Source organism: Leopardus geoffroyi, chromosome D2, assembly GCF_018350155.1.
Source record: "Leopardus geoffroyi isolate Oge1 chromosome D2, O.geoffroyi_Oge1_pat1.0, whole genome shotgun sequence".
In the NCBI taxonomy this organism is placed as follows: Eukaryota; Metazoa; Chordata; class Mammalia; order Carnivora; family Felidae; genus Leopardus; species Leopardus geoffroyi.
In genome coordinates, this window is record NC_059334.1 from 23,979,292 (window position 1) to 24,002,383 (window position 23,092).

General features: G+C 41.8%; 1 long non-coding RNA gene across 1 annotated transcript; it reads right to left on the reverse strand.

Annotated features, from left to right (window-relative positions):
* Positions 1–304: 304 nt before the first annotated feature.
* On the reverse strand, positions 305–22,738 carry LOC123576560. The gene is made up of 2 exons (XR_006701487.1): positions 22,368–22,738; positions 305–2,257 (listed from the first exon to the last, which is right to left on the reverse strand). It is a non-coding gene; the product is annotated as an uncharacterized LOC123576560 (long non-coding RNA).
* Between the last annotated feature and the right edge of the window lie 354 nt (positions 22,739–23,092).

The following is a 23,092-nucleotide window of genomic DNA, read 5'->3' on the forward strand; positions in this document are numbered from 1 at the left end:
ATATTTTAAAGTATGGTGTTACTGAAAAAATAGCCACCAAATTAGTGAAACAGAATAGAGAACCCTAAAATGGCCTTCATACCAAGAATTTGTTTTACAGCAAAATTTACTTGGGTGGCTGAGATGATGAAGCTGAAGTCCCTCAGTCCTGAGATCCATTCCTAGACCTGCCCCCTGTAGATAAAATCAGTGTAAACTGTCTAAGTCTCTGTTCACTCATCTATACAATAGGGATAAAAATAACTCTAGTTTCAGGAGAGATGGGAAAATAAAGAAATCTACAAGAAATGATGCTGGGACAATAAACTGAGAAAAAAAATGTTTATTTGTTACATACCCAGGTTCTATTTGTTACATTTTACCAAGCATATCAATAGGTTAAAGCATTCAATGCAAATGCAAATGTTAAAACTACAGAACAGCTAGAAGAAAGAGTAAATGATTCTTTTCCTAATCTTGTGATGGGAAAAGCTTTAACAAATAAAAGCAATGAAACAACATCACAAAGAAAGGCAAAAAGGATAATTTTAACTACAGAAAAATTTTGAAGTGCTCCATGTGAAAGAAAATTCACCATAAGTTAAAAGAAAAAGAAAAAGAAAAAAAATAAAAGAGAAAAACGCTTTCAGCAAGATGTATGACAGATATGGAATTAATAACTTTAATATATAAACAGCTCTTTAAAATCAATACAAAGAATGCTAACAATTCAATAGAAAAATTTCAAAGGATCTGAACACAGATTCACAAATGAAAGAATTAAAGAATAAATACAAATCGTCAGAATAATGAAAAAGTGTGTAACTTCATCAATTCTAGAATTTCCAAGGGCTATATATTTAATGTATTTAAAGTCAAAGAAATCAATAAAGGGAAATGCAGAAATGAAAGTATTTTGTGTGCTATGATGCCAGAAATTGTCTAAAAGTGACTCAAATAGCACTGTGCAACTCCCATTTAACCCTGACGTGTTAAGATGTACTTCAAAAATTTTGTTGAGATATTAGAACTCCTTTTTGGTAACATGCAGTATGCCGTTCACTCACTCTCTCTGCCATCTCATGTTGTTCTCTACTTTTTGAACACGGCACACATAGCTGTCACACCTGATCATTTCCACGTCATAAATATCAATGTGGATGAGCAAGAACTAAGTGGGTGATGAAAGATCTCTGAGGATACCTTGAAGAGATCTTGTTCTGAGTCTTGTGCTCTTACCACTAACTGTGAGCTAGGTCATGGAAGAGGCACATCAGTTGACCAAATGAAAGATGATTAAATCAGTGTTTTCCCTAGTGAGTTCTCAAATTCCTGTACCCAACTCCACCCCTTCCAAATCAGAAGGCAGGACCTAGAAATTGGCATTTTTAACAAGCACCCCAATTAATGCTTTCAAGTCCCTTCTAATGCTCCAAATTAAATATTCTGAAGGAAAAAAAAAATATGCACGCTGAATAACAGTTCCACTCTGTATGTCCAAGAGTGACACCCACCTCAATTCTCAGATCCTTGTTATTTTTGAGTTGGTGTCTCTTTAGGTTTGTTCTCTCAATCCCATGCATCATATTACACTCATCGAAGCTGCCAGTCTTCGAAAGTGCTTTCAGAAGACACATAAATTCAACCCCGACTCCTTATGATTCAGACATTTAATCACGTCATAAACTTAATGGAATCCAATTTGAATGTAGACACCTCAACAGCTACATTGCATTGAATTCACAGCCTTCATAAAATGTGGGTCTCAAAATGAATCACCAGCCTAATGAAAAGTTCAGGAAAAAATGCTGCCCTCTCATTGGTCACTGTCCTAGGTCTTCAGCCGCCAGGAAAAGGACCGGAGCTGTCAACACAACATTGTAGCCCAGGCAACCAGCCATGCTACTGGGAACTTTTCAACACTTTTAAAAAAATAAATACAAGTTACTATAGAAACTTTCAGATGCTTTCTAGATTGTTTGGACAGTCCATGGCTTATAACAGTAATGATGCCAGGGTTAGACTTCACCTGTCAGTTTAGGACCTCCCATCATTAACAGTCCAGAAATGGGTTTCTTTGGAGGTTCTCCAGACCCTTGCTTGATTGCCACCATAAAGGGTGTCCCTTCAGTGGTGAATGTTCTCTGGGTAAGAAGAAATAGGAGCCCCGGGGTGGCTCAGTTGGTTAAGCGTTGGACTCTTGGTCTTGGCTCAGGTCTTGATCTCAGGGTCATGAGTTCAAGCCCCACACTGGGCTCCATGCTGAGTGTGGATCCTCCTTTAAAAAAAAAGAAATAAAGATGTGCCTGGGTGGCGCAGTTGAGCATCCAACTCTTGATTTCAGCTCAGGTCATGATCCCAGGGCCATGGGATCAGGCCCCATGTCGGGCTCTGTGCTGAGCATGGAGCCTGCTTAAGATTCTTTCCCTCTCCCTCTGCCCCTCTCCCCCACTTGTGTGCTCTCTCTCTCTCTGTCACTAAAATAAAGAATAAAAACTAAATTTTTTAAAAGAAGAAAGAGATACTATGTTTCCAAGACTCCAACAATTCATGACTTAAACAGGAAATAAAAATACAGCTGGCCCTACAAACACCCAGAAATGGTCTCAATGATTTTTGGTATCCACTAGGTGAAGACATCTGGGTGACCACTTCTGAGCTTTTGATCCAGATGTTTAACCATAGTGGCAACTCAACTTTGCACTGAAGCTGAGTAACGTTTATAGTTACTACAGAGGTATCTGTGTGCACTCCTTTTATTGGGAATGTCTTGTCACATTAGCTTTTCTACCATGGGTAGGGTGGCTTTGCCTGAAAGAACCTCAGGATCTGCAGAATCACTGAGACCAACCTTCTCAATTTTCTCTTCTTTCTCTTCTTTAAGTTTTTGTTGTCATCACTAAGTGGAAGGGAGACAAAATCCTTTCTTAATTTTTTTTTTTTGAGGACAGCTGATGGAATCTACCCATTCTTAAAAAGTTATAGTTATTTACCTGAAGTAGGAACCTTGTACATAAGGGAAGGAGGCAGGACTCTCAAATGTCTTGTATACTTTTTGAGTCTAATATGCTGAACTGCAAATTTAATCCACTGAAGTGGTTTCATGCAAACACTCCTCTCAAATTCCTTTTGTACAAAATCTTGATGCATAATGTATAGAGTCTGAAAATGGATTAAGCTACATTTGGAGATGGTTTGAATTTTTTTTTAAGCAAGCAAAAACAAGCAGCTTTTTGTTGTTGCCTCATTTAACCCTTCCTGCTCAAGCAATCACACATGGATTGTGTCTTCTCAAAGCTGCCTTCTACACAATGTTTCTTGTCTTTTTTTTCTGTCAAAAAGTTTGAAATGTAAGAAGTTTTAATTAGAAATTTGAAGAGTGAATTAGACTCATTTCCCTCAGATTTTCCAACTAAAGCAAGCAAATAGAATGGTAAAACCTTCTGATTTACTTCTGGAAGATAATTTAGCAACTGAATAAGCAAATGAGTGGAATCTTACTGAATAAAATGTTTCCTGGTACTCCAGATCTTAATTACCCTGAGGATTGTGGCCATAGATGGAATGCTCGGTCTGCATGTTGTTGGAAGAAGGTGTGGTAAACACTCAGAGACACATTTCTGCCAGTGCCGATCAGGGCCAAAATGGTGGAAAAGGAGACAGCCAGGGGGAATTGCCAAAGCTTTTAAACGAATCACAGATACTTGGCTACAATCCCACAACTTACGTACCAATGAGTCAATACGTTTGTAATGCTCTGCTTCATCATTTGCTTATTTTTACATATCATTTGAATATTATGTAAATTGTACTGAAAAGAGAGTTGCCGCTGGAATGAGGAGATTTGGCTGAAGCCCTAAGTTGACCCGATATAGTTATGTGACCTTAAACTCATTTGCTCCTTCCAGGTTGTGTTTCATCATCTGTCAAGGAAGGAGAATTACGCTCCTCTAGCTACCCACCTGCATCTGGTCCATGGGGAGAGATGGGTGGGAAAGTACTTTGTCAAGTCTCAAGCCTCATAGACATGGCTGAATTCTCTGTTTTGCATTATCTTCTGAGAAAATGGTAGCATCCTTGGCTCTTCTGCCTCATCCTTCTTCATCCAGGTTTCTCCAAAGGGTGAAGAGAACAGGCTGTTCTGAGGGAGACTTGCAGCTGGCACAGCTGGCCATTTCTGGGGGGCCCCACATACTGAGTCCCAACAGGAGCTTTCTCGCTGGCAAGGCTCCACCCACAACATACAAAAATTGGCTTCGGATCAATACAGAGAACCAACACTCCCTGGGGCCCAACATTACCTACGGCCCCCATTCTGAATCCTCACCTGGACCCACCTTGTTTCTGACCTCATGACTAGCCTTTCTGCTATTATTTGCCTCACCTCTCCTGTTTCCTAGATCATTCTAGTTATCTGGTTTGGACCTTTTGATTCTCTTCTCCATCATGATTCAAATGAGTCACTCACATTCCCTTTACCTTGGTCCCAGAACCTTACAACCCCAGCCCCATGAACAGACAAAGAGCAGGTTTTAGAGGCAGGTGTAAAAGCTAGATGTGCCTCCCAAGACAGACAACCTAAGGGTTTCTGCCAGCACTACAGACATTTCCTCTTTTGGAGCTATAGACTTAGAACAATTGGACAATTTCAAATTCTATACAACAGGTACCTTAGGGGAAGGTGACAGAGGAAAAGGGAGAGTTTTTCCCCCAATTCACCTCATCTTCCTACTTTAAATGCTACCACACAGTAGCATATGTGAAAATACAGAGGAATCATATCCTGTTTGTGCCTCTCCATATAGAACTTGATTTGTTGGTTGCAGTGTTGATTGGGAAGGGAAGACTAATTTAAATTCAAATTTATTCTCCATGACTTCACAATAATATGAACTTTACTAAACATTTTTTTTTGTTAATTTCTACAATGTAGTAAGAGCAAGACCATGCCTGTCTTGTTCATTGGAATATCTCAAGGACCTAGCACACAGAAGGTGTTTAAAAAATATTTGTTGCCTGAATGAATACATAAGAAGAAAAAACAAAGTAATATTTGAAAGATTTCTTATTACCTGATGCTGATAGAGAGTAAAGTTAATGATTTAGAGAACAAGTATGCAGCAGTACTGCTCACTAATACCTTTTAAAATGTGTTGATACTCATAAATCCAAAATAAACGACCTGTAAAATCACTTAAGAAGAAATAATACGCATTTAATCAGGCTTCCAGAGGAAAGTCTCAGGAAAAAGCTGAGAATTTCAAGAATTATTAAATCCCTTCAAATTCAATCACTGGCCGATCACAGACACGCCACATGTCCCTCTGCCTGCAGGGCTGTCCCGTTAGGCAGTCCTGCTCAGACCTTCGTTATAAAACTCCTAAATTACAACCACCTCCTGGAGCCAGAGGGAAAGGCTTTGGATCAGCTGCAAAGGGTAAGTCCCCTTACAGGTCTACCCAGCACGTGTTTCCACCTTCCACAGAGGGATCTGAAGTAAGGGGGGAGAAATTGAACACATCACCCACCCCCTAAAGCCAGCATCTTCAAAGTCTTACACACGGCTTTAGCTTCAAGTCAAAGGGCTCTTCCTCTGGCAAATAAAATTCAAAATACTGTGAAATGCCAGTCTGTGCCTCTGCTTTATAATCCTGTTGAAGTTTTTGGAATTTAACAGTGTTCTGGTACCTTCCGTTCCATCCTGGATTTTACCTCTTAGTCTGCTAATGAGAGTTACTTTACCTTTCCCAGAGTTTGATTAAGGTCCTGAGGGTGGTAGTAAAATGGATCCATCTTTTTGTTACAAACTCAATTAGCAGAAGTTGGAATTGCTCTCTTCAACAAAGTTAAATAAATTGTTAATGAGAAATTTACCTTCACTTGATTCGTTAGTTGCCTTATTAGCTTGGAGTCAACACTATTAAAGGAGAAGATGTTTATTAAAGCTTAAGGTGTTTGTTGTATTGAATGTTAAAAAGAAGATGGCAGGCTAGCACTACTGACTGCCTGCTTCCAAAACCCGGAGGGATTTCCATGATCCATTCAAAATGAGTAACTCTGAGCTTTCATTTGGGATCTCCTCATCAGGGAAACAGATTTACCTGGTAGGTAAAAAAGTGCCACACACTCCTGGGTAACATCCAAAGCTTCTCTTTTCAGCCACTGTGGTGGTTTTCTTTTTCTTTTCTTTTTTTTTTTTAATATGAAATTTATTGTCGAATTGGTTTCTGTGGTGGTTTTCTAAGTCAAATAGACATAGACCTGATGGGAGGCCACTCAGCTGCAGGTGAATCTGAACACCTTGCCTCCCTTGGTAAGGAAGGAACCAAAACATATTGGAAGAGGTCCTTGAGGGGACTTGACCACCAGCCTACCTGTGAACTGGACCCCGACAATCAGGGGCTCCCCACGACCTCCCCTGTCCTTGGAACAAAGATTCTACCCATTGTTCCCACACTGGGAGCCAGTTTCAGGGAAGTAGCCTTGAGAGAACAATATGTTGTTGAAACCATCTGGACAGTATACATGACTGAGCCCAGTTAAGACCTCTATTTTAACTTTTAAAGATTCTGGCAGGAGGGTACAGACATCTACTCATTTTGCAGTTTCCCAAGACAAGCCTCATATGGAAGTTCCCTTGTTTACTAAATATTCCACCTATCCATCTGGAGTGGTTTGCCTCCTTCTTGGGTCTCTCCTTGCCCTCCTCATATGGGAACCAGTTTTCAAGCCAACACCCCACCGTAAATGTCAAGGGCATAGGACAAGGAGGCTATTTACTCAAATAAGTTTATAAGCAGATCTTAAAACCACCTATCCAAAGAAAACCATAATGTCTCCCCAATACTGCATTTACTGATAACTGGGACTAGGTCTAGGCATAGTTGTGAAGTCAGTCAAAATTGTTTCCAGTCCTGGGGTGCCTGGGTGGCTCAGTCGGTTAAGCATCTGACTCTTGATTTCGGCTCAGGTCATGATCTCACAGGGCTCTGCACATTGACCATGTGGAGCCTGGTTGGGATTCTCCCTCTCCTCTCTCTCTCTCTCTCTCTCTCTCTCTCTCTTTCTCTCTCTCTCTCTCCCCCTCCTCCACTTGTGCTCTCTCTTTTTCAAAATAAATAAATAAATAGAAAAAAACTTCTCCATTTCTCTCTCAAAAAAGCTTCCCTGCATTCCCACCATATAGCTCCTGTGGTAGAATCTCCAGGCTGGTTCACTCTAGTCCATCTGTACCCCTTCATTGACATTGTATGGCCCTGCAGAGGCTGACAGGCTAAGTGGTATCATTTCCCAGAGTGCTCTACAGTTTGGGTTCCACATGGGACCCAGCTTCAGCCAACGAGACACTCCTCCAAGAAATGTGGAAGTAGACTTTGAGGTGGGAGCTACACTAGCCAGCAAGTGTAGAGACAGGTGGGAACTCTAACAGATTCTCCAGGGTCCAACCCCTAGCACCGTGGCTACTGAGAGGCCAGCAAAGGGCATGTGTTTTGCTGCTGTGGGCTGGAATAGACACAGTGAGGTACAATAGTCAGCAGTTGTGGGGATGATTTTCTAGATCGTGGCAGAGAGAGCAGCTCCTCTCTGGGCAGGTTCTGGGGTGTTGATCTAGGGTGTGATTCCTGGACATCTGGCTGAAATATTTCTCCTCCAGCTCTTCTAGGGGTTTTTGTAAACTCTTGATTCTGTCCATGAACTCCATTTCTGCTAAAAATAGCTAGACTGGATTCTATTACTGCAACTAAACTCTGACAAAGACACTTCCTTCCTACACAGACAACCAAGTGCCTTATGTTTTCAGATGAAATGAGTTGACAAATTAATTCACAATAAGGTAGTTAATAACTAAAAAAGTAATTTCTCATGGGTACTTGCCTCAACCCAAGCAAAAGGATTCTAATGGTAAATTTCCAAACATGAATGGTTTACAATGCTGATGAAAATGTTTTGTTCCTAGACAGGGAAGCAAAGGGTTTTTAAACTGCAAAGTAGTTGTTGCTAGTTGTTAATGATGATGGGGATGACAATGGTGACAGTGATGTTTAAAAGTGAACCCAATTTGTAAGGCTTACTGGGCTGACGTCCCCAACCCTCCCCACTCCCACTCAATCCTCTAACCAGGGCAGGAAACACCCTGGTCACCACCCAGCTTCTCATCCCTCACTGCAGATATGTCAGAGAGAGAGCTCTATGAAGTCATGACCATCCCTGGAAAGAGAAAACTTGCATCATCAGGGGATGAACAAGAATCTCTCTGAAAGTCAATAACATACTCTCAGAGAGAAGACAAAGAAATGGGCAGGTGAAGAACGGGCAGTTGGAGGGAAAGATGATCAATGAAGTTCATCTGCACAGCCAGAGATGCTCCTGGAGCATCCACTCTGTGGAGACGCTACCCCAATACTTGTGGAGCTCACAATTGGGAAAACAGGAATTGCCATTTCCCAATCACCTTCTGTGTGACAGACTTTTCTCCATTAATTTCATTCACTCGACAAACACTTAGTGGTTTTCCTTTTATTGTAGACACTGATGAACAAACTCCATTTCCTAATCCTTTACAGGGGGAACCAGATAGGACACCAGTACTCACACAGAATTTTCTCAACTGTAATTGGGGCAAGTGCTACAAAGGAAAAACCATAATACCCTGTCTGATGGGGGAAGGGGGTTAGCATAACTAGGTCTCGGGTTTTGTGGAATACTTCCCAGAAGAAAAGCCATTCCAGTTGAATCTTGGGGGCTGCACACAAGTTAGTCAAGTTGAAGGAACAGCACCAGCAAAGGCCCTCAGGTTGGAGGAAACTTAAGTCAGAGAGGTACATATTATTATCCCCAGTTTACGCACGGAGCAATAGGGACGTAGAGATTAGGTAACTCTCTAAGGTTATGTGGACCGTAGGGCAGTATGACCTCAAAGAGAGCCTCCTTACATATAATCCAGCATCCATGAGAGGTAGAGACAAAAATACCACGCAGGCTTTAAAAACAATTTTCAGGGGACCCTCTCAAGCCTTTCAAGGCCACCCCTCCTCCTGAAGGAGATGAGGACAGATTTAAATTTTCTCACTCTATTGGGCTCAAGATTAAATTAAATGAAAAACCTGCTATTTCAGACGCAAAAGTCCTGGGTGCTTTTCGGGAATGCAACCATCTTCCCGCCTCCCCAGGGCCTTTCATACCATTATGGTGCAGTCCCAAGCTATCAATGATCGTAAAAAAACGGGGCTTTGCGGTAGAGGAAAGAGGCTATTCACGTTGTTCCTGAATTCTATAAAAGAGAGATCTTTTGATCTTTGAAACAGCCAAAAGGGCAGTTTGATCTTCCTCAAACTCATTTATTTTAGATTCTTGCAAATTTCTTTTCTTTAGGTTTACTTCCTTAGAAAACTCAATATTCAATTGAACAGTGACTTTTATATATTGAAATGCAATATTGAATAGCTGAAGCCTAATAAATGCCATCCTGGCTATACAGGATATTTTAAAAGTCATAAAAGGGCCGATTGAGCCTGATCCAGGCAAAGATGACAAAGCGAATTCAATGCTTCTTTTGAAAATGAGTCATGGTCAGAAATACTCACTTTGACCAAAAGCATTTCTTTGAATGCCAGAGGTAAATTTGCTCACTTTCATTTTCTGCCTGGATTTCAAGTCAGCCCTGCAGAACTGAACAAAATCAACTCCGAGAGGCCCTGGCAGCTGTTCCAGATGTAAACGTGAACAGGATCGTGAGGTTGGGCCTATTCCCTTCAATGTCTTATTTTCAAATTATGCAGATGATATTCAGATATGGATGGATCACGCTTTGTATATTTTTTTCAGAGAGGAGTAAATCATTGCTATTTTCTGCTGCTTTAACATTCCCCAGGACCACCCTTCCTTTTACGTAGAAAAAGGATGTTTTATTATCACAAGCCTCCAAATTACTGGCAAAGGGAGAATCTGACATATGTTCCCAGTCGTGGGGGACTCGGGGGAGGACAGACACAACATACTCAATCGATTAGCCAAAAGGAACAGCCTTTGATGTCAGGGAACCTTTCCAAATTTCATTTAAGACTCAAACAATCTGTGGGAAATCAAAGTTCTCAATCAGAACCTCTGCCCCACTCCTCTGGGTGCAGCAGTGGCTGGAGTAACTTTTGTTTTAACTGTTTGTAGATGATGACCCAGTCTGAGGTTGTGTTCGCCCCACGGCCCTTTCAACACTAGGCTCTTTCAGAAGACAGATCGCTTCGTTCTCCATTTTCTTCTTGTCACATGCCCCTTTTGCCTCTTGCATGTGTGTTTCAGGAAAACCCAGGTTAGCACTGCCGAAGAGCCGTTGTCTTGCAGGACTCCCTCCTAGGTGTGACCTTCAAAGAAAGTCTGATTGTATAAAGTATTACGGGAATGTCTATGTTTTCTCCATTCCCAGTATCAGTAGAAAGGCAGATCTGAATAATCGGGAAAGCAACTGGGACTAGGAGAAGCAGGATGCCCCACGGAGGAGGAATGACAGCCATTTGGAAGGAGGGGAAAGAGAAAAAGGAGGAACCGCAGATGCATGGAAGAATCTGTGTCTCACTCTCAGAAATAGCAAAGTCAGGAGGAGGAGCTGAATGTGGTGTCAGTTTAGAGATCATGGTTTAGATTTCGAATAAATTTGATTTTATGTGGTTCTTTGGGTATCAGAGCAGAAATATCAAATCTCAGGCACTGCCTATGAGCCTGGATTACTTCGGTATTTGGAGGCAGATGTTTCTCCTATAAACAAGAACATGAGAAGATTCCAGAAAGAGATTCCTGAACCTTCGCCTGCTCTGCACTGGTTAGATCACATCCAGGATACCGCACCACCTTCAGTGTTGATATTACAATTCTATTCACCTAAGCACTGCCAGCTCCTCATGCTGTCTTCTAAATATAGACCCTAACTAGCTGGAGTTTCCACAGGAGTGGTCAAGATGATAAAACACCTGGACAGCAGTTAATACCCTAGAGATGTTTAGCCCAATGAAGAATGACTCAGAGAAGTTAAGACAACACTGAAGATCTGTCATGTGAGGAGGGATTTGATGGGCCCTTTTTGTTCTAGAAGAGAGGTTCTGTGGAAGCAATAGGGGGTAGGGAGATAAATCTTCACAATGACAGAAATCCCAAACAATGCCTGGCTAAAGTAGCGGGTTTCCTATCATCCTTCCTATCCTTTGACACTCCGTCAAAAGCTGGATGTCCCTCACTTGGAAAGAAAGTTGTTGAAGAAAGAACTTTCACATTCCTGGATAATATTGGCACTGTAAGGCACCCTCAGTGTCACATAGTCCAAGTGTCCATGGGGTATAAGAAAATCCTGACAATCCCCCTTAGTATATACTTTCAAGTATACCAACAAGTATATACTTTCCTTATGGTGTCAGGATTTTAAGAACAGAGCTCCTGGGTGGCTCAGTCAGTTAAGCGTCCAACTTCAGCTCAGGCCATGATCTCACAGTCTGTGAGTTTGAGCCCCTTGTTGGGCTCTGTGCTGACAGCTCAGAGCCTGGAGCCTGCTTCACATTCTGTGTCTCCCTCTCTCTGTCCCTCCCCCACTTGGGCTCTGTCTTTCTCTCAAAAATAAACAAACATTAAAAAAAATTTTAATTAAAAAAAAAGGGATTTTAAGAACATTCTTTGGGAGCCAGTTATAAAAGCGTCTTCAGTATCTCAGAGTCTTTTGATTTGAGTTGTCTTCCATCTTGAGACAATCAAAAACAATTCCTGCAAAAGAAAGTCTCTCTTGATCCAACAATCCCATTCTGGGTATATATCCAAAGGAAATAAAGTCAGGATCTTTAAGAGGTATCTACTGTCCCATGTTCACTTCAACATTATTCACAATAGCCAAGATATGGAAACAACCTAGCTTCTGTTGACAGATGAATGGATAAAGAAAATGTGATATAGATAAAAGATAGATAGATAGATAGAGATATATATACAACAAAAGATTATTCAACCATAAAAAAAAAAAAAAAGGAAAACCTGTCATTTGTGATAACATGGATGAACCTACAGGACATTATGCTAAGTGACATAGGCCAGACACAGAATGACAAATATGACCTCACTTATATGTGCAGTAAAATAGTTGAACTCATAGAACTCAAGAATCGAATGGTGCAGGGGCTCAGGGGTGGGGGAAATAGGAAAACGTTGATCAAAAGGTACAACTTTCATTTATAAGATGAGTAGGTTCTGGCCATTTAATGTGTACTATGGTGACTAGAGTAAATGATGCTGTATTGAGGGGCACCTAAGTGGCTCAGTCAGTTAAACATCTGACTCTTGATTTCAGCTTAGGTCGTGATCTCATGATTCATGGGATTGAGCCCCACGTTGGGCTCCACGCTGTCAGTGCAGAGTCTGCTTGAGATTCTGTCTCTCTTTCTCCCTTTGCCTCTCCCCCACTCATGCTCTCTCTCCCTCAAAATAAATAAATAAACTAAAAAAAAAAGATGCTGTATAGAATACTTGAAATTTGGTAACAGAGTACATCTTAAGTATTCTCACCACCAAAAAAAAAAAAAAAAGTAACTCTGAGATGACAGACGTGTTGATTAGCTTGATTGTGGTAATCATTTCCCAATGCATACACCTATCAAGCTATCACATTGTACACCTTAAATATATACACTTTTATTTGTCAATGATACCTCAGTAAAGCTGGAAAGATATACAAAAAAGTTTCTCTTGGGGATGGGAACTATCCACAGCTTAAAAAACAACGGTGGATAATTAATGTCCACAACAGAACTTGAATTAGAGGCTACCAAGCAGCTCAAAGACAAAATTAAGCACTGAGCTAACTGAATATACATAGACATGCCCACACCTGTTTCTAGGGCTGTTAGTTCTCCAGTAGGCATTTGGGGAAAGGAACTGTGTTTGTTTGTTGTTGCTGTTGTTTTTTTCCTTAGAAGCAAATGGGGGCTTCCCTTCATTTCCTTAGAGAATTTTAAGACAAATTAACAACAACAACAAAACAATACCTAGATATCTAGTCACTCAGAAATAGGTGTCTTACAATCCAAGGCCTAGAACATAAGGTAACATGTTTCAAGAGAAACATAAGATATAAAACAGGTAATTTCATTCAAGGCACGGTAATAAAAATCAAAGACAAAACGGCACCGCCGGCGTCTGAGAACAGGCACGTGCTCGGCATCCAGGCTAACATTGGTTTGAATAACAGTAGTGTGACAAGATTGCCTTTGTCACTCAGTTAGCGCCTCCTGTCTCCTTTTATTCACTTTGCTGCTTTCCGGTTGTAATTTTATCAGGAGATTGAATCAAGCTGTAGACTTCTTATGGAATAACACCCACAGACACTCACCCAAGAGTAGTTTGGACAAAGTTTCCTGTGCCAGGAATAAAAATGTTGGAATTGAAAGAGAAGTAGAACCAAACAGAAATATAGAAATGGCAGAGAGGCTGCCCACTTAATTAGAGGGGGGGAAAATGATCAGGCAAGATACTCGCTATCGCAAGAAAAATGGAGGAACCTGGCCTCAAATAAGTAGGACCCACCTTCCTGACGGCATTTTCCCCATTCCGCTGCGAACCTCTGCAAGACGGACCATCTGCCATCTGCTCCAGTGAGAGTGTGTCACCCAATAGAATGGGTTTATTGGCCCAGCTGTTTGTTGTACTCATTAATTCGAGGACAAAAGAAAAGAAAAAACCTTCCAACGTAGAAGTCAACACTAATCTCAGTGGCTGCCACCCTTAAATATCCACAGAACCTGTAGGAAAGCAGGAGAGAAAGCAGCAACGAACTTCCAAAGCAAGAACATAATTTTGCCAAGCACCGTTTGTAAACTAAGCAACAAGGTACAGATTGGGGAAAACGTTCACTGATGATACACCAAAAGTGAGATATTTGCCCCCTGACACCTTTCTCCCCAAACCTTCTATCAGTAAAATGCTATCAAAACAAGCAAGGAAAAATACATTGCTGTTTCAATTTCTATTCCAATGCAAAACACAGCTCTCCAAATGTCATGTTTCATCTAGTCTGGCCTTTCCAAGGACGTGCATAGTTAAACCTCAGTGACCTGGAGTGTTTGGAGGAGGGCTATTTAATTGAATTTTCAGGTTAACTGGGGGTGAGGCAGAAAATTTTCTCTTTTGGTTCTGTTAGGAATCAATAGAAGATACTGATGGAATGAAGATGGTTTTGTCTTAGAGTTCTAGAAGCCTCGATCTGTAGACAATTTCTTGGGAAGTCATATGCAAGAAACTCTCACAAAAGAAAATGCCTAATGCCTCCTCGTCAGTTGTCCTTGTGTCCTGAGCTAGCAGGCAGACTTCTCTGATGGGGTCAACTATAGCTCAGGACTTCTGGGTCCTCTCCCTGCCCATCTGTCTAACCCCAAGTCTTATCATTAGGACATCACAGGAAAAAAGGATCTCACCAAGTCCCACATAGAAGTGAGCCCTAAACTTTGCTATTTCTGCCTCAAGAAGGGAGGAAGCTGAACTTTGCTTCTTATTTATAAATATGGTGCACAGAAAAACTGAACTTCACTTAATGGACAGTTTTATATCTTTTTCTAATTGAAATTTTGTTGTATGCAGGTGACAGTTTGCATGTCACTGCTCCATGTCTTTAACAGCTTCAGGGAGTGTAACACTGCCACCATCACTATGATTACCATCATCATAAATGAGACTTTTCTAACACAGTTGGTTACACAATAGACTAGCACATCCATGCTGACTGTAGGGAAATGTAAAAGAAATGGCCAGTTCAAAAGTGAGTGGGAAATGGGGCACAGATCTAAATCAACCAAAACATCCTCCTAAAAACCCTTCAAGGTTCTAAGAAGACAAGCAAAATTAATTTCACTCTAAAGTAAGTATACTTTTAAAAATTAACAGATAGCTAAAAAACTAATGCATTTTTGTTTACATTATAGTAGTCAAATAGAATTTTATGTGATGTATGAATATTTCACATATAATTGCACTTATATACACAATGGATTAGGAATATATATTTCATTTAAAACTTGCGAGTTTAGATTTTTTTTAATTTAATAGGAATTAGATCCCAACCTCATTATTTTAAGAGTTTGCAGTTTGTATCTTGAATTTGGTGACAATGAAAGGTCATTTCTAACATACCTGAAACTGCAGCCTTGTTCAGGAGCACAACTCCCGAACATAACACTTTGAATGGAAAATATGATCGATTATGCAGTAATGGACTCAGTGATCCAGTTTTCAGGAATATGTGTTGGCAAAGAACCAGGACTGAGTCTGTGCCTCCCTGCTTTAGTTACTTATATACCCGTGAATCAGGAATAGAGAGCAGTCAATGAGTATATTGACTAATATGGTAAACACCATAGGGATCTTCACTGGTGCTTTATCAAAGGCTTCTAGGGAAGAGATGTTTCTATCCTTCCATCCACTGGACCCATTCTATGGGTGGAGTGACCAGAGCACTTAGAGACCAGCGTCCACCGACCACGAAGTCCAAATAGCCTGCAATTCTTTTTGATTCTCTAGCCCCCTAAGGGGACAGAAAGTGGTCTCCAACCTTGTCTGCCCATAGATGGACATGAAACTCATTCAGATTCAGTTCTGAGACCCTGATTCTATAGGCTCAGAAGCTTTGTGTTACTTTGAAATCACAGAGCACCCTCCCAGACCCCCGTGCACTCACTGTCCCACAGTTAAGCCCAGAAGACCAACAGGTAAGGTTTGGGCATGTAGTCAAATCTGTGTAAAACTATTACCATTCCTGGAAGAATAATCCCAGATGTGTACTCAGCTCCAATATGAACCAGGGCACATCAAGCAAGCCTAGAGCTTGACATTAGACTTGGGGAAAATAAGTCCAAACATGCCTGCTTTCTTGGTTCCCAATGAAACACCTAAGACAAATTACACAGATGCAAAACATATATGAAGAACTGAAAGCATAAGGCAAAAACCACAAAGGAACAAAAAGCACTGATGTCAGTAATAAAAATACCATGGTATTTTTTTTCCACTGAATCAGTCAGAACTCTATCAGTTGTTGGTGACCTAAATGCAACTCAAATTAGTTGCAACCAAAAAGGGAGTTAATCCATCAGTTCATACATTTAGAAATTCAAGGGATCGTGTGTGATGGCTTCATCGATCTCTCCACAGTGATGCACTCAATGATCCCAAAGAACCAGCTGTTCCATGCTTGTTTCTATTGCTTGTAACCTTCAAAGGAAAAAGAGACCTTCTCTCACCTAAGAGTTTCAGCAGAAGTCCCAGGGTTACCAGCTGGAGCTGAGTGCCCATCCCTAAGCTTGTCACCTGCATGTGGGGGATGCCATATGCTTATGAGGCCCCACTCCTGGTCCCAAGATGTGGGCAGCCCTACCTGCACAACACTAATAAAAAGTGGGAACTGGGACAGCTCCCCACCCTTGGGAGCAGGAAGGTACACACAGAGTAAGGGGAAAAGGATTTTTTTGTTTCATTTTGTTTTATTTTGACAAACAACAAATAGCCACATTAGCTACCAAGACTCAGATGGTATTATGAAGAATGAACTTGGAAATAGCTAAAAGTCTCTGGACCCTCTGTGGGCCCCCTGTGGCATTTGTTCTTGAGCTCAAGGATCCAAGATTATATCAATGAGAAGACACAATGTGCATCCTTCATTTATTTAACAACTGTTTATTGAGTGCCATCCCAGAGTGAGGTACTGGGGGTACAACAGCCAGCAAGAAATACACATGTGGTAGGAGATGGGGTGGGGAATGATAATAACAGTGCATGGTCAGGAAGTGTCATTAGGTGACAGACACTATGATAAACTTATGTATTTTTAAGGGTGTCATGGGAGCACAAAAGAAGAAATCCTAGCATAGAGTTGGGGGATCATGGAATGCTTCTAGAGGAAGTGAAATCAAAGCTGCCATTTGAAAACCGGGTAGGAGTTTGGCTAGTCTGAGGGGAAGTCGGGTAGTTCAAGCAAAGGAAACAGCATGTGCAACATCCCCAAAACAAGAAAAAGTACAGTGTTGTAAAGGAATAGAAAGACTTACATAAAGCCAAATCATTTATTAATATAAATATCCTCAAGGGTGAAAACTGTATCTTACTTAACTCGCTTTGTGATCTCAGACAGGTCATTTGAATCCTCTGGGTCTCCCTCACAAAGTTGTTATAAGGATCAAAAGTCATAATGCATGTGAAATACTTCGTAAATTTTAAATCCTCTACAACGTAAGGCACATGTAGAGAACTAAAAGAAACACACAGAATCATAAAATCCTGAGTAATTAAGAAAAATGGCTCTATATCAGTGGGCTTCTGAAGAAAAACATGCTATAGCTTTATGATGTTGTCTGGTCACTAAGGCTTCCTTTTACTCACTGGAGGGTTTAAACTTTAGTCTATACTGTAGTTATTAGACTTATATCCTATAGTCTGTATACAGTGAAGACTGGGCCACATGTTCTCCTCATCAGCAGCCAGAAATTTAACGAGAGGAAATGGGCAACACGGAAGACTGTACACCCTAAACAAACAATGGAAGTGCTCAAAAAACGTGGGTCCTACACAGTGTTGTAAAAGCATCGTTGGCAGGATAGAGGGATCCTGGGATTTTAAAAGGAAAGGAAGAGAAATTTCGCTTGCTAATGTTCTAAGAGTATAATCAACGAAAAAGATGTACTTGGAAGATATCTGAAAGGGAAAAGAGAAATACAAGGCATGAAATGAGTACAGCAGGTCACAGACTATGAATCTATGAGAAGAAGTACAGGAAATGGTTTGGGGACTCGTACTCTCAAAATGTCAACATAAGGTATGTTTAAATTGTAACTTAGGCCAGAGAGTCATGAATAATCAGTTTGTCTTGGAGAATTCTGGAATTATAAACAAAAGGATACAAAGCATGGCCCAAGGTAAATATTGACATGACTGAAGAGGAACTAGAAAAACTTTTAATGAAGCCAAAAATACTGCATCTGGGGAAGATGTTTCACATTCTTATAATAAACACTCGGATACAAGAAGTTTAAGGACGATGGGGAGGAATTATTGTCCAGTAGGTTGAAAAATTGAGTTAGAACAAAGGCTTTCTCCAATTTAAAACAGTAATACTATGAAAACATAAATATTAATTTTTAAAACCGTGTTATTTCTTAAAATAAAGATAATTGTCTCTGCCAAACACCTATTTGCCCAAAATATGAGAGGATTAGTATTCACATCCTGAGAGAGCCACCCAATTTATATTGTGGCAGATGATGTGCTGGGGATTCTTCCTCAACTCCCAGCTGCCCAGGGGCGAGGCGGTCTGGGAAGTCCCTCCTGCCTAGGCACGGGTCCCCCACCCCCACAGTGGCAAACTTCCCCATCAGCTGAAACACATCCTCCATCAAGGAGACTGAGGGAAGGACTGCTCTTATTCCCCCAGGTTCACACCTTGCTTCCTTCCAGAGGATGTTCAGGTAGGGTAACCTGAAACTCAGAATAAACAGAAGCCCATTATTGCTGCTTAGTGGGAGCCAGTGTAGGATCTTGTCAGCAGAACAGCACCATGGCAACCAGTTCTTCAAAGCGTTTTTTAAAAATACAAGTCAAATTTCATCTGGAAACATCCCAATTACCCAATTAGACTAAGCTGCGAAGTCTTTTTAGAATAATCTCAGATCATAAGTGAGTGAATAGCTCAAACCCAAACCATTGCTTTCTGATACCCAGAAAATGCAAGTGGTGGGTATTGTATTCTGGTAGAAAGACTGTTCTCTGTTAGCAGGAGGAAGGGGACCAGTCTGCATTTCCACAGGGTTCTCAATGCTAACATAATATATGACTATATCCCATTGGGAGCCATGAGATTCTGGTTTCATTTTTCCCACCTTACAGAATGGAAAACTAAGGAACTGTAAGTAGTCTCATCCCCAACAGGACACAGAAAGTCTGGGGTGGGGTGAATCTGGCTTTCTCCTGCTGTGTGTGTGTGCATGTGTGTGTGCGCACATGTGTGCACACACGTAGCTCCAAAGAGTTGGCAAATTCAGGCTCCAAGCCCTGTAGATTCCACCTCTGAGATGACTCTACCTTCCACCTCTTCTCTCCACCCTTTCTTGGTACTGGTCAGAAACGTTCAGTGTTGACCACCTGGGCCACTGTAGTCTTTTTGTGTTGTTGCTGGGAATGCCTCCAAATGCACAGGTCAGATCATGGGCTCCCCAATGCTCAGAGGACCAAAGCTACCCTGTAGCCAGTAAAAAAAAAGTTCACTGTGCTAAGGATGGCAGTCAATGTCTCCTTGATGCTGCATATTAATAGAATGAAAAGAATTTTCCACTCTACCCTCATCCACCAACCCAGCACACCATGAGCCATCAACATTCTATTCATTTCCTGAGATGTTCTGTCAACCTAGAATTAACCTATCTACCTGGGCTTCTTATCACTCACTCCTCAAGGCCCAGGCCGAGATCATGAGTATTTCCCTAATGCCTTACAACTGTATCTCTAAGACCTGAGAGACATTTGTCATATGCCAGGCTCTGTGCAAAAGCCTTTTCCATGCACTGTCCCATTTCATCCTCACAGCTATCCTGTGGGGTGGGTACCCCCACTGGCCACATTTCACAGATGAGGAAACAGAAGCATGGAGCACAGGGGCGACATGGCCATCATCACAGATGGTAGGTGGCAAGCCTCACTCCAGAGCACCGAGAGTCCCTTGGCTGTGCTTTCCCTCTTTGGAGGTGGTGTTTGCTCTGCACCCCCACTCTACTTTGACCCTCAAAGGGAGCACATTTATTTCCTGCTCCTCTCTGATACGTATAGTGGTGAGACTCTCTGGGCCCAGCTTCCTCATCTGCAAGCTGGAGATAATAACTGATTATACAGTTTTGTTTTCTAAGGACCACATGAGCTACTCTGTTAAAAGGAAACACTTGGAACTATGCCTGGCACACAGCAGGCACTGGATGAATATCAGATATTAATTGATTAGACTAGTGCTTCTCCAACAAGAATTGGAGCTCCCCTGTCCAGCTTATATTGGTATTCCCCAGACCTCCGAGCCTAAAGTAGTACTCTGCACAAGTTGAGCACGAGGTAAATGGATATTCAAATATTAGTTGAATGTGTCATTATGAATGGATGCAATGTATTTATCACTCCTCTTCCTGTCACAGTTAAAATAAAACCTACGGTCTCCACCCCACCCTACCAGGCACTCTCTTCCCTGGCATCTGACTACTAGCTCATTTCTTCCTTTCTCCCTCTCCCCCCATCCACTTCCTGTGACCACCCTGCCATTCCTCAAACGCACCCAACACGTTCCTTCTCAGAGGCTCTGCCATAACCTCTCCCTCACTCTGCTATGTTTTTCTTAGAACTTGACAGTTTCTTCCATATCTATTTATGCATTTATTATCTACCCTCCCCGTTAGAATGGGAGCTCCATGAGAGCAATAAGCGGTCTGGCACACGGCTATATTCCCTGTGCCCAGACAGTGAGTGGCACAGAGCAGATGTTCATTGATGATCAAATGAATACATGAATGAACAAATCAATTTTCAAACCCCATAACAATGTGGAAAGGTACATGACATTTTACAGATTAAAAAATAAAAAAAAACTGGGGCTCCTAGCGGGCTCAGTCGGTTAAGTGTCCAATTCTTGACTTTGGCTCAGGTCATGTTCTCATGGTTCATGAGTTCAAGCCCTGCATCGGGCTCTCTGTTGACAGTTCAGAGCCGGCTTGGAATTCTGTCTCCTCCCTCTCTGCTCCTCCCCTTACTCGTGCTGACTTGCTCTCTCTCTCCATCTCTCTCTCTCTCAAATAAATAAACTTAAAAAAATAAAAAATAAAAATAAATAAAAATTAAAAACTAGGATGCAGAGATATTAAGCAATTTTCCCAGAGGCACACATTTAGGAAAGGCAGAGCCTGAATTTTATCCGTGTCTCTCTGATCCCAAAATTCATTCCAGAGTCTCCTAATCTTAAGGCATTCAGGTGCCACCTTTAAGAGCTTTGCCATATTCCACAAAACATTTGAGCTAATATTTACCTCACATTTTTGTTTAAGTCACTCATACCTTATGCAAATAATTTTATTTTAAAAGAAAAGCAATGATTTCCATGGAATAAATCACACTGAAATAGATGTGTATCCATTAAAATTCAAAATATTCACCGGTGTATTCTGAAGCAGGGCCACGCCTGCTGCATTTGAAAACATGCACCCTGCCTCTCTCTGCATAACCCTGGTGGGGGGCTGGTCCTGAAACCCTCAGCCCAAGGGTCAGAATCCTCTACACCTCATAGTCTGTATTCTCAGTCCTTCTCCTTCACTCGGCCTCCTGCTCACAAATCATTCTGCTTTTTCGTGGAACATTTCTCATTGAGAGAAAGCCAGAAAGAAGCCTTTAAAATACACACACACACACACACACAGACACACATCCCGCGTGGGAAATTCAGGCAAGCCTATGAACACTCTAGCTCCCCAAATGAAAGCAAAAGCAGGATGCAGGAGGTGGGGAGAGAGACATTAATTGAAAACTTGAGGTTGTCAAGCCACACTGAGGAAAATCTCTCCGAGTTAAAGATCGGGGACATTTTTTTTTTTTTAATAGAAAGTGGCTTCTATCAAAGCTTGATTGGTTGGTCAAAATCGCTAGTCATCCCAAAAATAATTGCCTGGAAGAAAGCACTGAGTGACCTGTCTGCTTGGAAAGGAGCAGCTCGCGCCGACAGCGAAGGCACCCCTCCAGCCGTCCTCCCCTTCTGCCCATTGGGGCCCTGGCCAGGATGCACTGAATCTGCTTAAGGAAGCATATTGCCTCATTATTTTCTGCTCCGACATGCATGCATATTTCTCATGGATGTTAACTCTCAACAACATAGAGGACGTGTTTGTGCTCTTTGTTTCCGCAGCCTTTTCATCTCGATGTCAGCGTTTTAAAAATATTCAGCCTATACTCCTCTTGGTGCAGCATGAGAAACAAGGAAGAGGGCCATGGGCCTGTTGAGGGCGAAGCTACTGCAAACAGGCCTGTGCCTGGCGCTCCCCTCAGTCCGCAGAGGGTCTTCTTCTGCCTGCATCTGCTCCTGTCCCATCTCCTTCCTGGCACCACAGTGCCATCGAAAATGCAGATATGACCACAGCTCCTCTTGGACAAGAAGTCTTCAACATTCCCTACTGCCAACGTGAGAAAACTCGTCTTCTTTCCTTGATGTGATGTGCGAGGTCTCCCACCATCTAGCCCTGGCCTACCTCTTCTAAGCTCTTCTCACAGATCATTCCTGCATCCGCTAGAAGCACTTCCTGTTCCCTCCTACCCCTGGGCCTGCCCATGTTGCTCCTACAGGGCCACCTACAAGGCCCACTTACCTCCTCTCCTCACGTCCTCTGTCGGCCTTCGAAACTCCTTTTCCTCCTGTAAGACTCTGCTCCGTGAAGCCTTCTCTCACTAACCCCCTGCCCAAGTCAACTGACTTAGGGAAGAGAAATGCCCAGAGCCTTACAGAAATATCATCTCATTAGGCTTCAGCCTTGTGTCAAAGGCCGACTCATACTTCCAGCAGCCCACACAGATCCCCAGCTTTCCTGAGTTTTTATGTTATTTAAATCTGTGACACATATCTGAACACTTCTTTTCCACCACAGATTTGAAATAATGCCAAGAATTCTGACCAAGTCATTCTCTTCCAGGAATCTGTCCTGAGGAAATAATCAAAAAGCTGGTTAAACATTTATGAACACAGACTCTTATTGCAGCATTTTTTATAATTACAAAAAGAAAATTTTAAAAAGGGAACAATCTAAGTGTGTAACAGCAGGAGGTGGTTATATAAGATATATCCATACAGCCATTAAAAATATTTTAAAGAAGGGGCGCCTGGGTGGTTCAGTCAGTTGAGCTTCTGACTTTGGCTCAGGTCATGATCTAAGGGTTTGTGAGTTTGAGTCCCGTGTCAGGCTCTGTGCTTACAGCTCTGAGCCTGGAGCCTACTTCAGATTCTGTGTCTCCCTGTCTCTCTGCCTCTTTCCCACTCATTCTCTCTCTCTCTCCCTCTCTCTCTCCCCCCCCCCCCTTAAAAATAAATAAAAATTTA